Here is a 12,105-nt window from a genome sequence, read left to right on the forward strand (position 1 = left end):
AATTTCCTTTCTCTCTCCTTTCCCTTATTGTTAAATTACTGTAATTCTTTGGGTCTCTACATTCTCCTTCTCCCTTCCTGATAAAAATTTTGTCCTCGAAATTTACTATCCATATGATTCACCATCCCTTAAAGATAACCAGTCTACTTATTTTATTACGTACCCTCACTTGTGGCGGAGGAATACCATGGTTACATTCAGAGTTATAGGAGATTACATATACAAAATAAAATTCTCCCAAAACCAAAATACTACTTACTAACTAAACTACTATATATACTGTCTAACTTGCAAAAGAAGCATTACATAATTACTTAATCTTTTCCCAGTTATAATTGAACCCCACGAAACAAATGCAGGTATATCTGTCTTATATATTCCTCGATCTCCCAAGAAGTTTCTTCTATTGCGTGATTTCTCCATAGGACTTTTACTAGAGGAATCTTCTTATTACGTAATTCTTGCTCTTTCTTGTCTAAAATCTGTACTGGTACCTCCTCTTAAACTAGTGAATCACTGAGTTCTAATTCACCATAATTGATTACGTGAGAAGGGTCTGGGACGTATTTCCTTAACATGGAGACATGGAATACATCATGTATTGTGGACAACACAGGTGGTAAAGCTAACCTGTAGGCAACCGACCCTATTTTCTCTAGAATCTCAAACGGGTCAATGAACCTAGGGCTAAGTTTACCTTTCCTTCCAAATCTCATAACCCCTTTTTAATGGAATTATTTTCAAAAACACATGATCACCAATATCAAACTCCAATTTCCTGCAGCGGGAATCGGTGTAACTCTTTTGTCGACTCTGAGCTGCACTGATTCTATCTCTAGTGAGCCAAACCTTATCATACGCTTGCTGTACTAACTATGGTCCCACAACTTACCGTTCTCTCATCCCAGTATAGAGGAGAAAGATATCTTATACCATAAAGTGCCTCAAATGGTGTCATGCCAATGCTGGCCTGATAACAGTTATTGTATGCAAATTCTATTAGCGGCGTAAATTGGGTCCAACTACCCCCAAAATCCAGCATGCACGCTAAAAAAAATATCTTTTAATATCTGAATCATCATCTCAGTCTACCCATATGACTGAGGATGGAACGTTGTATTGAAAGATAACCGAGAGCCTAGAGCCTCCTGCAAGCTCCTCCAAAATCGTGACGTGAAACGCGGGTCTCAATCTGAAACTATAGACACAGGCACACTGTGAGAACGGACTATCTCCTGAATATAAATCTCTGCCAATCTGTTAATGGAGTAGTTGATCTTGATAGGAAGGAAATAGGTGGTCTTAGTAAAATGATCTACAATCACCCGGATTGCATTTTGGCCATGCAATGCTGACGGCAGCCCTGAAACAAAATCCATATATATGTGATCGCATACTCTAGGATAAAAAGTGGCTGCAACTGACCTGCCGGCCTCTGGTGCTTAGCTTTTACCTACTGGAATGTCAAACACTGTGCTACATACTCAACAATCTCTTTCTTCATACCACTCCACAAATAAGACTCTCGCAGATCCCTATACATTTTCGTGCTGTTGGGATGAACTGTGTATAAAGATCTGTGAGCCTCTTCTAGGAGGGTTCTTCTAATTTCAGCATCAGAAGGAACACATAATCTAGAACAAAACTGCAAAGCTCCGTCATTTGTAATACAAAATTCCTCTCCCTGACCACCTTGTACTCTGACCATTACCTTTGCTAATTCTAGTTCCTCCTTCTGAGCAGCTTTAATCCTTTCCTGCAAAGTAAGCTGCACCACTAAACTGGCAATACATGCCTGAAAATCACTCTCGACCAACTCTATGTCGAGTCTCTCCAGATCCATCATAATCAGAAATTGAATCTCCATAACTGCCAGCGCTGGTCTCACATACTCCTTACTCAGTGCATCAGCAACCACGTTAGCTTTTCTTGGGTGGTAACTGATAGTACAATCAAAATATTTAATAAGCTCCAACCACCTTCTCTGCCTCATGTTCAATTCTTTCTGAGTGAAAAAGTACTTTAAACTCTTATGGTTAGAGAACATTTCGCATCACTCGCCATACAGGTAATGCTTCCAAATCTTCAATGCATGTACTACTGTAGCCAATTCAAAATCGTGGGTAGGATAGCTCTTTTCATACTCTTTCAACTGCCTGGAAGCATACGCTACCACCCTGCCATGTTGCATCAATACACAGCCAAGTCCCTTCAAGGACACATCACTGTAGATAACATAAACCTCACCCCCTGACGGAATGATCAACACTGGTGTTGTGACAAGCCTTTGCTTCAATTCCTGAAAATCTGCTCACAGCCCTATTCAAATATGGTATTCTTCCTAGTCAGTCCTGTTAGAGGACTTGATAACGCTGAGAATCCCTTAACAAAACGACAGTAATAACCAGCCAGTCTCAAGAAACTCCTGATCTCCTAGACATTCCTCGGTCTAACCCAATTCAATACTGCATCAACTTTACTAGGATCCACAGAAATTCCATCCCCTGAGATAACATGCCCCCAAAACACAACCTTCTCAAGCCAGAATTCACATTTGCTAAACTTGGCGTACAACTTCTTTTCCCTGAGCGTCTGTAAGACCTGCCTCAAATGCATCTCATACTCCTCACAGCTCCTCGAATAGACTAGTACATCATCAATAAAAAAACCAACAAAGTGGTCTAAATATTGGTGAAAAATTCTATTCATCAAATCCATGAATATTGCAGGAGCATTTGTCAGACCAAAAGGCATAACAAGAAACTCATAATGCCCATACCTGGTCCAAAAGGCTATCTTCGATACATCTTCTGCCCTTACCTTCACTTGATGATAACCTGATCTGAGGCCAATCTTAGAATACAACCCTATAACCTAGAGCTAGTTAAATAAATCATCTATACGGGGTAGAGGATACTTATTCTTGATCGTCACCTTATTAATTTCCTTATAATCTATATACATCCTCATGGACCCGTATTTCTTCTTCACAAATAACACTGGAGCTCCCTACGGAGATACACTGGGCCGTATAAATCCCTTATCAAGCAAATCTTGCAATTGATTCTTTAATTCTGCCAGCTCTGCTAGCGCCATTCGGTAAGGTGCTTTAGAGATCGGTGTTGTACTTAGAAGTAAATCAATAGGAAAATCTACCTTATGATTAGGTGGCAAGTCTGATAACTCATATGGAAAAACATCTATAAACTCCTTCACTACTGGCGTACTAGTGAGTTTCAATTCATTCACTAACATTTCCTTTATAAAGTCCCCAAATCCTTGATAGCCACTCAAAAGCTGTCTCCTCGCTTGAATAGTTGAAACTAGTTGAGGGGGGGATTATACTCGCGACCCTATAAACCTGAATTCTGGTTTTCCAAGAGTTCTGAATATCACTTCTCTTGAACGACAATCTATACTAGCAAAATTAGCTGCTAGCCATTCCATGCCGAAGATTACATCAAACTTGTGCACGTCCAGCACTATCAAATTAGCTAGCAAATTTTTCCCCTGAATATCAACTGGACAGCCTAGGAGCACTCTACTACACCTCACTACTGATCCTATCAGTGTAGTTACTAACAGTTCAATGTCTAACAGCTATGTTTCTGGCCCATATAATCTAGTACACTCCATAGACACAAACGAATGTGTGGCTCTTGAATCAAATAATATAATAACTTTAAATGAAAACATATTAATCATACTTGTCACCACATCGCCGGCTGTCTCAGCATCTCCAGGCGTCAAAGCATAAACTCTCGCTGGAGCTACATTCCTCTGTTGGCCTCCACGGGGCACGTAATAGCCTCCCTGGTACGGTTTGGGAGTAGGAGCGGTATCAGGTGGTGTAGGGCAATCTCGCACCAGATGCCTCTACCTGCCGTAGCGATAGTGGACAACTCTCCCCACTCGACACACTCCTAAGTGTCTCTTCCCACAAGTCTGACAGATATGAAAATTCTAAACCGCCTAAACCTCACGACCTCCAATCTCCTGCCTCTGTCCTCTGTTATAGTTTCCTCTCCTCCACTGACCTTGCCTGGCTCCCTACTGGAAGCCTGAAGGCGTAGACCTCTTCTTCTGTCCCTACTCCTCTACATCCATACGCTCACTAACCTCGACCAAGGTTGCTTTGTCGACTAACTCAGCAATGTTTTGTATCTTCAGCACTACCACCTGCTTGTATATGCCTCGCCTCAATCCTCTTTCAAACTGTCTCGCCTTCTTTACTTCATCAGGAACAATATACGAGGTGAAGTGAGATAGCTTTATAAACCACGCCGCATACTACTAGACTGACCGCTGTCCTTGTTTCCAATTCAGGAACTCTTCCACTTTAGCTTCCCTAACAGTGGCTAGGAAATATCTGTCGAAGAACAGTTCTTTAAATCGGTTTCATGTCATAACTATCGGCGTCGTCCTTTGCTGCTTCAGAAGTCTCACTATAATGACTTGGAAATTAAAATTATAAAATAATTAGGAAGTATAATAAGTGATATGGATTAATGGATAATAGAGGGAAAAAGGAAAGAAACTAGAGGAGGAATAGCAGGCCTCGTCGACGAATGTTCTGTCTTTGTCGACGAGTGTCCTTCTATAGATCGTCAACGAATTACGTTCCTCATCAACGAAGGAATCCAGAGAGAGTAAATTTGAAACTCTGAATTTCGTCGACGAATGTATCTTCTCGTTGACGAAGTCTCTTCAGTGGTTCATCGACAAACCCACGTGTCTCGTTGATGAAGCTCTGCCTAGAAATAGAGTTTTCCTTCATTTCAGCAAGAAAATTTCGGGATTTCACACTCTCTCTCTCTCTCTCTCTCTAAAAAACGGATCTCCACCTTTCTCTCTTCGATTTCAGGCTAGATTTGACCCAGTTTGACGATCCGAAACCACCACGAGGTTCATAGGATCATTCTCTACAAGGTTGTAGGAGTTGATCGTTAGTTTGAGAGGTTTAGGAAACTTCCCAAAATCAAGGTAAGTGAGTTATTTTGGGAATTTCTTAACGAATATTGTTATTTGGAGTCTAGGAAAGATTAAATAAGTATTTTTCTTAAGATTTGAGTCAGTTGGGGTTTATTTAATTAAACTAAGATTTTTGATTTAGGATTTAAGTGAACGCCACGGCTATCGGCTTGAGGATCCTACTGGCGTAGTGCAGAAGTCATGTGAGGGGAAATTGTATATTAAATTAGATTTTATGAAATTAAAAGTAATAAATTATGTTATATTTATGTATATGTTTTGGTGTGGATTATTAAAATCCCAACCATGTCAACTATGTTTTCTGAGCCTAGGACCATTTATATAGCTATGTATATGTGAAAATGAACTAATGAAAGTGAAAGGTATTTTTTGGGGAAATTATATAAGAAATGGAAATCATATTTTCAGTATTTAAATGCTAAATGTAGGTTGACTTATTTTACAAGGAATACATATGAATTTTACTACCAAATTGTGTGGCATGAGTAAATGTAAATTCTGTGCAAATATATGTTAAATGTATGAGATGCAGGCTAAGTAAGTAATGTATAAGAATGAAATATGATATGAACCATGCAGTTTGTCTATGTTAATGCAACCATGTAAATGTAAGACAGTTGAAAAGAGTCATGTTAACAAATTCTAGCACATTTCTATGTGGACTAATTGATGACAGTTAAAAGGAGCTGTGTTAGCAGATTCTAGCGTATTTCTATGTGGACTAATTGATGACGGCGAAAGACCAGCTATAGTACGAATGAATGAAATGGAAACGGAATGAAATGGTAATGAAATGATAATGGAATGAAATGTAAAATGTGAACGATGAAAATTGGAAAGAGTCACTTAAAGTGAAAAGTAATGCAACATTAAAACTATGAACATGAATAGATGTGAATGATTGAATAATGAAAGAAAGAATGATGTATTATGATATTAGAAGTAACTATGCACGTAGAACATGTTATGATTGGGCGGAGCATACATTTCGCCTGAGGGCTTGCTGAGAAAGGCGAGTGTGCTAGTAACTTCAGATGTGGTAGTAGCTGCATAACGTACTAAGGCAGAGGGAACCTACTTGTATAGGCGGGTAGATTTCTCTATCCTTGGGGTCATCGCTGGTAAACCATTGCTTGAACTGTGTGAGTACGAGATCAATTTAATACTTGAGGGCTTACTGAGTAAGGTGAGTGCCCTGATATGTTTTAGCTACGACCCTAGGGTTGCCTAAGTATCAGAGTAGAGGGGTGCTACTTGTATGAGCGGGTAATCACCCCCATCTTCAGGTAATCTCCTGGGTTAAATCTTTGCATGTGATTGATTAGGTTCAGAGAATGGTTTCAGTGTTTGTGATAATGTTTTGCAAATGTTATTAAAATGATATCTATAAATCTCATGTTAGTCACACACTGTTTTTAATATATTGTTTCTTCCCTTACTGAGATGTGTCTCACCCGAATATGAATATTTCTTTTTCAGGACGTCCTCAAGGCTGGGCCTAGAAAGCTCGAGGGTTTATAGTATTTTTAAGGATTATAAAAAGAAAGGGTATATTTTGATATTAATGTTGGGATGCATAAAGTTTAAGTTTATGTTTTATGTTTTAAGTCCGTTGAGAAAGGAATGATTGTGAATACTGGTTTTGTGGATTGAGTTTTTTTTGGAGGTATGTATATATGGAAATGCAGGTGATGGATGGATAATATGGATTATAGATTGGAGTAGTAAACTCTGGTATTATGGTATTATATTTATGGAGATTAAGTTGATGTTTTTTGCTACGTATATTATGGATTATGGATTATCAACATTTTATCAAGTATAATGCACCAGACCCAGGTTTAAGGGTTCGGGACATTACATTTTGGTATCAGAGCAAATGATTTTGGGGATTATATTTTGAGAGCTTAGAAAATGATTTATACCAGAGTATAGGAATAAGTTAGGATGAAAAATAGGAGATGGGTACGTTAGTGTGTTGAGAAGTAGGTATGGTGTAGGGAAGTATAGGATTTTGTCTTATAGCTTTAAGGCAGAAATCCCTTGGTGGACGTCTATGATTTTCTGATTCATTCGATGGTTTCAGAAAGCCACGGTAAATCCATCGACGGTGATGTTTTTTAGTCGTGAGATTGGTCCTTACATGGAGATTTTGGATTTTTATTTGATTTAATTTAATGATTATGTTGTTTGGGGTTATGATATGGAAATCTTATCTCTTCTCTGTCCTATTTTCAGAATGGATTCTGGGGATGAGAATGTAGAAGCTGAAGAAAGGGAGGATTTAGTGACTTCTAGTGAAGAAGAAATAGATACCTCTAAGGTGCTATGGGATATCACCCGTCAGGTTAAGGCAGAGATGAAGAAGGATTCAAAAGTGTTGGCCTTACAAGGCTTAAAATCTTGTTATCTTGTTTTGATGCTAACAAACAAGTGAAATTTAATGTATTTGTGTGAGTATGATATTTCAGGGCTCATATATGAGAAAGTAAGGTCAAAGTGCTCACAAGGATCAAATGAAACTTAAAAGAGTCAAAGCATGGATTTAAAGATGATATATGAAACCTTGAAGAATATGAGGACATGAATGAGTTGTTGAAAGCCAAGGCATATTAAAGTAAAAAGAGCCAAAGAAAGGAAAAGTGAGAAAGCTCAAATAATATGGAAGCTTGAAGAAAAGATGGACTCAATCCAAGGACAAAACATGAAGACTCAAGAACCAAGAATGAGAAAAGTTTTAGAAGTTTTCACGTAAGTGCTTTAATGTTTAAAATATCGTTTGAAATATTTTGAAGCTCTTAGGTTAACTTCTTAAACCTAGATACCTTTTAAAATACCTAGAAAATATTTTTATAAAATCTAAAATTATTTTAATAAGGTTAGAATCATTTTTGGAATAAAAAGCACCAAAAAGAGTTTTTCCAAATGCTGTCAGTTTTTATACATCTGCATTGAGGTGAATTTTTATTTATCAAAAACTCATTATTCTAAAAGTGGTCAACATGAAAGTTTTAGGATTTTCTATTAGCTTTCTTTTGACAATAAGAACACCTAAGTTGGAGTTATACAAAAAAAGTTATGGCCAAAGCACTGAAGCAGGGTCACTGTTGTCAGACATCTGAAAACTGTTCATAGTAGGGACTTCAAATGACTGAACAGCACACAGAACGACCTTAGACGTATTAAGTTCAAATGTCTGAAGATTAAGTTCAGACGTCTGAAGATTAAGTTTAGACGTCTAAAGATTTTCAGGACAGAATATAGAGAAGGCAGTAGCAGTTCAGACGTCTGAACTCGCAACTTCAGACGTCTGAACACTGCTCAACGGAAAAATTTTTTTAAATTCTAATATTTTAAAATATAGCCGTTTGAGCTTCAAACTTTCTAAAAATTTGGGAAACTCTCAAAGAAAACTTTTGCAACATGGAAACAAGTTTGAAAACCTATAAATACATGGTTTTGCAAATCAAAATACATCCAAGAATTGAAAATTTTGTTTGTAAAGCTAAAAGCACTCTTGTTCTTACAGGTTCTCTTGCTCACTTATTGCAAAACTCTTTTGTTAAGACATTCTGAAGTGCTAATCCTTCCTCCACTGAATTCCTACTGCTAATCCTCATCTAAGAAGGATATTGGTGAATTCTACACTTGAGCTTCATTCTATTTCATATTGATATTTTACATTTAAGTATATAGTGCTGAAATTGTACTAACTTGCTCTTTGAGAGAGTATACTTGTACACAGATTATATCTTGTTTTCTTGTAGTTCTTTGACATTCCAAGGATTGTTTGGATCGTTGGGTAAGCAAGGGGACATTGCTTAGAGAGGCGGGCTCTAGCCTAAAGGAGTGACCGAACGAGGGGACATCGTTTGGAGAGGCAGGCTCTAGCCTCGTGAAGGAGTGTTTGAGCGTGGGGTATCGCTTGTAATCAGGTTTTGTTCCACCCGTCAATGGAACAGGTTTAGTGAATCCTTTAATGGTTTGCCAAAGGCGAGGACGTAGGCCAGGTATAAGTCGAACCTCGTAAAAATCCCCGCCTCACTCTCTCTTTCCCTACTCTTTATTTTCAGTTCATATACAACTGCGTGGATGGTTTAAATTTGAAAATCATATAAACTACATATATTTGGAAATCAAACAAACTTAAGGTTTAATTTTGATTTGGGTTGCGGAAACTGAAAGGGAGTACGTTGGTTACACCATATCTTGCGGAAACCATACGGGAGTACGTTACTTGGTTAACATCCCAAAGATAAATCTACCAAGAGTTTATTTGAGTTCTAAATATTTGGAAAGAGTGATTTGATTCATCTATATAGGGCTTTACATCAGCAAACATAAATTCTCATTCACTACAGGGCTTGGTTCAAATTTGGCTAATATCAACAAACAACCATTTTGAGTTTTTATATTACATAAGTGCTGTGTATTGGCTTGTTTGTTTGCTTTCTAATTATAGTTGATTGGTTTGGTTGAATGATTGGATGTTTGTATGGTTAAGGATTGAATAAAGAAACTAAGTTCTTAAGTGCTTACAAATTAAACAAATAAGTCACAAATTGGTTAAAAGAAATAAAATAAGTTTAAGAATTCTAAAAAGGAATTAAAAGAAATTTTTATAAGTCAATTCACCCCCCTTTTGGGAAGCTATTCCTAATTCAAAAAGAACAGAACTGTCCACTTGCAGGACAGGGCTGCAGCATTAAGGAATTTATGAGGATGAATCCTCCAGCCTTTGTCGGAGGACTTGATCTAGTGGTTGCAGAGAATTGGATACAGGAAATAGAGGAGATCATGATTGTACTCGACTGCACAGATGAACAAAAGGTCTGGTATGTTGCATTCAAAATGATTGGAGAGGTGAAGCGCTGGTGGCTTTCTGCGAAGTTGCTAGAGGATCAAAGGGTGGTAAAGATAGCTCTTACCTAGGAAAGATTCAAGGAGCTGTTCTTTGACAGGTAATTTCCTTCATCTATCAGAGAGATAAAAATTGAGGAGTTTACTAATCTCACCCATTGGGATATGGCGGTTGTGGAGTATGCGGCTAAATTTGTGTGGTTCGGTTTCAGGTCCAGAGTTTTTCAGATCTAGATGATAAGACCTCGTTGTTGGAGAAGAATATCTAGAGCAGCACTGAATCTTTAGAGTAGAAGAAGAGACCCTGCACCATCTAGTTTTCAGTCTGAGGACAGTCAGGGATTAACGAAGAAAGGAAAAGAGATAGTGGACTTTGTATGCCCGAGGTGTAATAAAAGACATAGGGGCGAACGCTAGTTTGAAACTCTGAATTGTTACAGGTGTGGAAAACCAAGACATATCAATAAAAATTGTTGGGAACCATTGTCTATGGTAACTGTTCAGAATCAGGACCGAGGAAAACAGTAGGTACCACTTGGGAAAGGTGCTCCACCTCGATTGTACACACTTCAAGTAGAGGAGGATGCCATTAGAGAAGTAGGTATTGGATTTTATTTAAGATAGTGATGATTTAATTTAATGAAAAATAATTGAATGATTTATATGATGATATGTATGCCGAGTTCTTATATTTGTAGTTAGTAAATGAATTCAAGTAATGTGAAAGGATGATTAGTTAGTAAAATTTCTTGAACGAAATTTCTTAAGGAGGGGAGAATGTAATGACCTGGAAATTAAAACTATAAAATAATTAGGAAGTATAATAAATGAGATGGATTAATGGATAATAGAGGGAAAAAGGAAAGAAACTAAAGGAGGAATAGCAGGCCTCGTTGACGAATTATCTGTCTTTCGTCGACGAGTGTCCTTCTATAGATTATCGACGAATTACTTTCCTCGTCGACGAAGGAATCCTGAAAGAGTAAATTTGAAACTCTAAATTTCATCGACGAATGTATATTCTCGTCGATGAAGTCTTTTCAGTGGTTCGTCGATGAACCCACGTGTCTCGTCAACAAAGCCTTGCCTATAAATAGAGTTTTTCTTCATTTCAGTGAGAAAATTTCAGGATTTCACTCTCTCTCTCTAAAAAATGGATCTCCACGCTTCTCTCTTCGATTTCGGGCTGGATTTGACCCGGTTTGATGATCCGAAACCACCACGAGGTTCGTAGGATCATTCTCTGCAAGGCTGTAGGAGCTGATCATTAGTTTGAGAGGTTTGGGAAACATCCCAAAATCAGGTTAAGTGAGTTATTTTGGGAATTTCTTAACGAATATTGTTATTTGGAGTCTAGAAAGTATTAAATAAGTATTTTTCTTAAGATTTGAGTCATTTGAGGTTTATTTAATTAAAATCGGATTTTTGATTTAGGGTCCAAGTGAACGCCACGGGTATTGGTTCGGGGATCCTACTGGCGTAGTTCAAAAGTCAGGTAAGGGGAAATTGTATATTAAATCAGATTTTATGAAATTAAAAGTAATAAATTATGTTATATTTATGTATATGTTTTGGTGTGGATTATTAAAATGCCAACCATGTAAACTATGTTTTCTGAGTCTAGGACCATTTATATAGTTATGTATATGTGAAAGTGAACTGATGAAAATGAAAGGTATTTTCTAGGGAAATTATGTAAGAAATGGAAAGTATATTTTTAGTATTTAAATGCTAAATGTGGGTTGGCTTATTTTACAAGGAATATGTATGAATTTTACTACTAAATTATGTGGCATGAGTAAATGTAAGTTTTATGCAAATATATGTTAAATGTATGAGATGCAGGCTAAGTAAGTAATGCATAAAATTGAAATATGATATGAACCATGCTACTTGTGTATGTTAATGCAACCATGTAAATGTAAGACAGCTGAAAAGAGTCGTGTTAGCAGATTCTAGAGAATTTCTATGTGGACTAATTGATAACAGCTAAAAGGAGTTGTGTTAGTAGATTCTAGCGTATTTCTATGTGGACTAACTGATGACGGATAAAGACCAGTTATAGTACAAATGAATGAAATGAAAAAGAAATGAAATGACAATGGAATGAAATATAAAATGTGAACAATGAAAATTGGAAAGAGTCACTTAAAGTGAAAAGTAAAGCAATGTTAAAGCTATGAACATGAACAGATGTGAATAATTGAATAATGACAGAAAGAATAATGTATTATGATATTAGAAGTAACTATG

This window comes from Malania oleifera, chromosome 1, assembly GCF_029873635.1.
Source record: "Malania oleifera isolate guangnan ecotype guangnan chromosome 1, ASM2987363v1, whole genome shotgun sequence".
NCBI lineage: Eukaryota > Viridiplantae > Streptophyta > Magnoliopsida > Santalales > Ximeniaceae > Malania > Malania oleifera.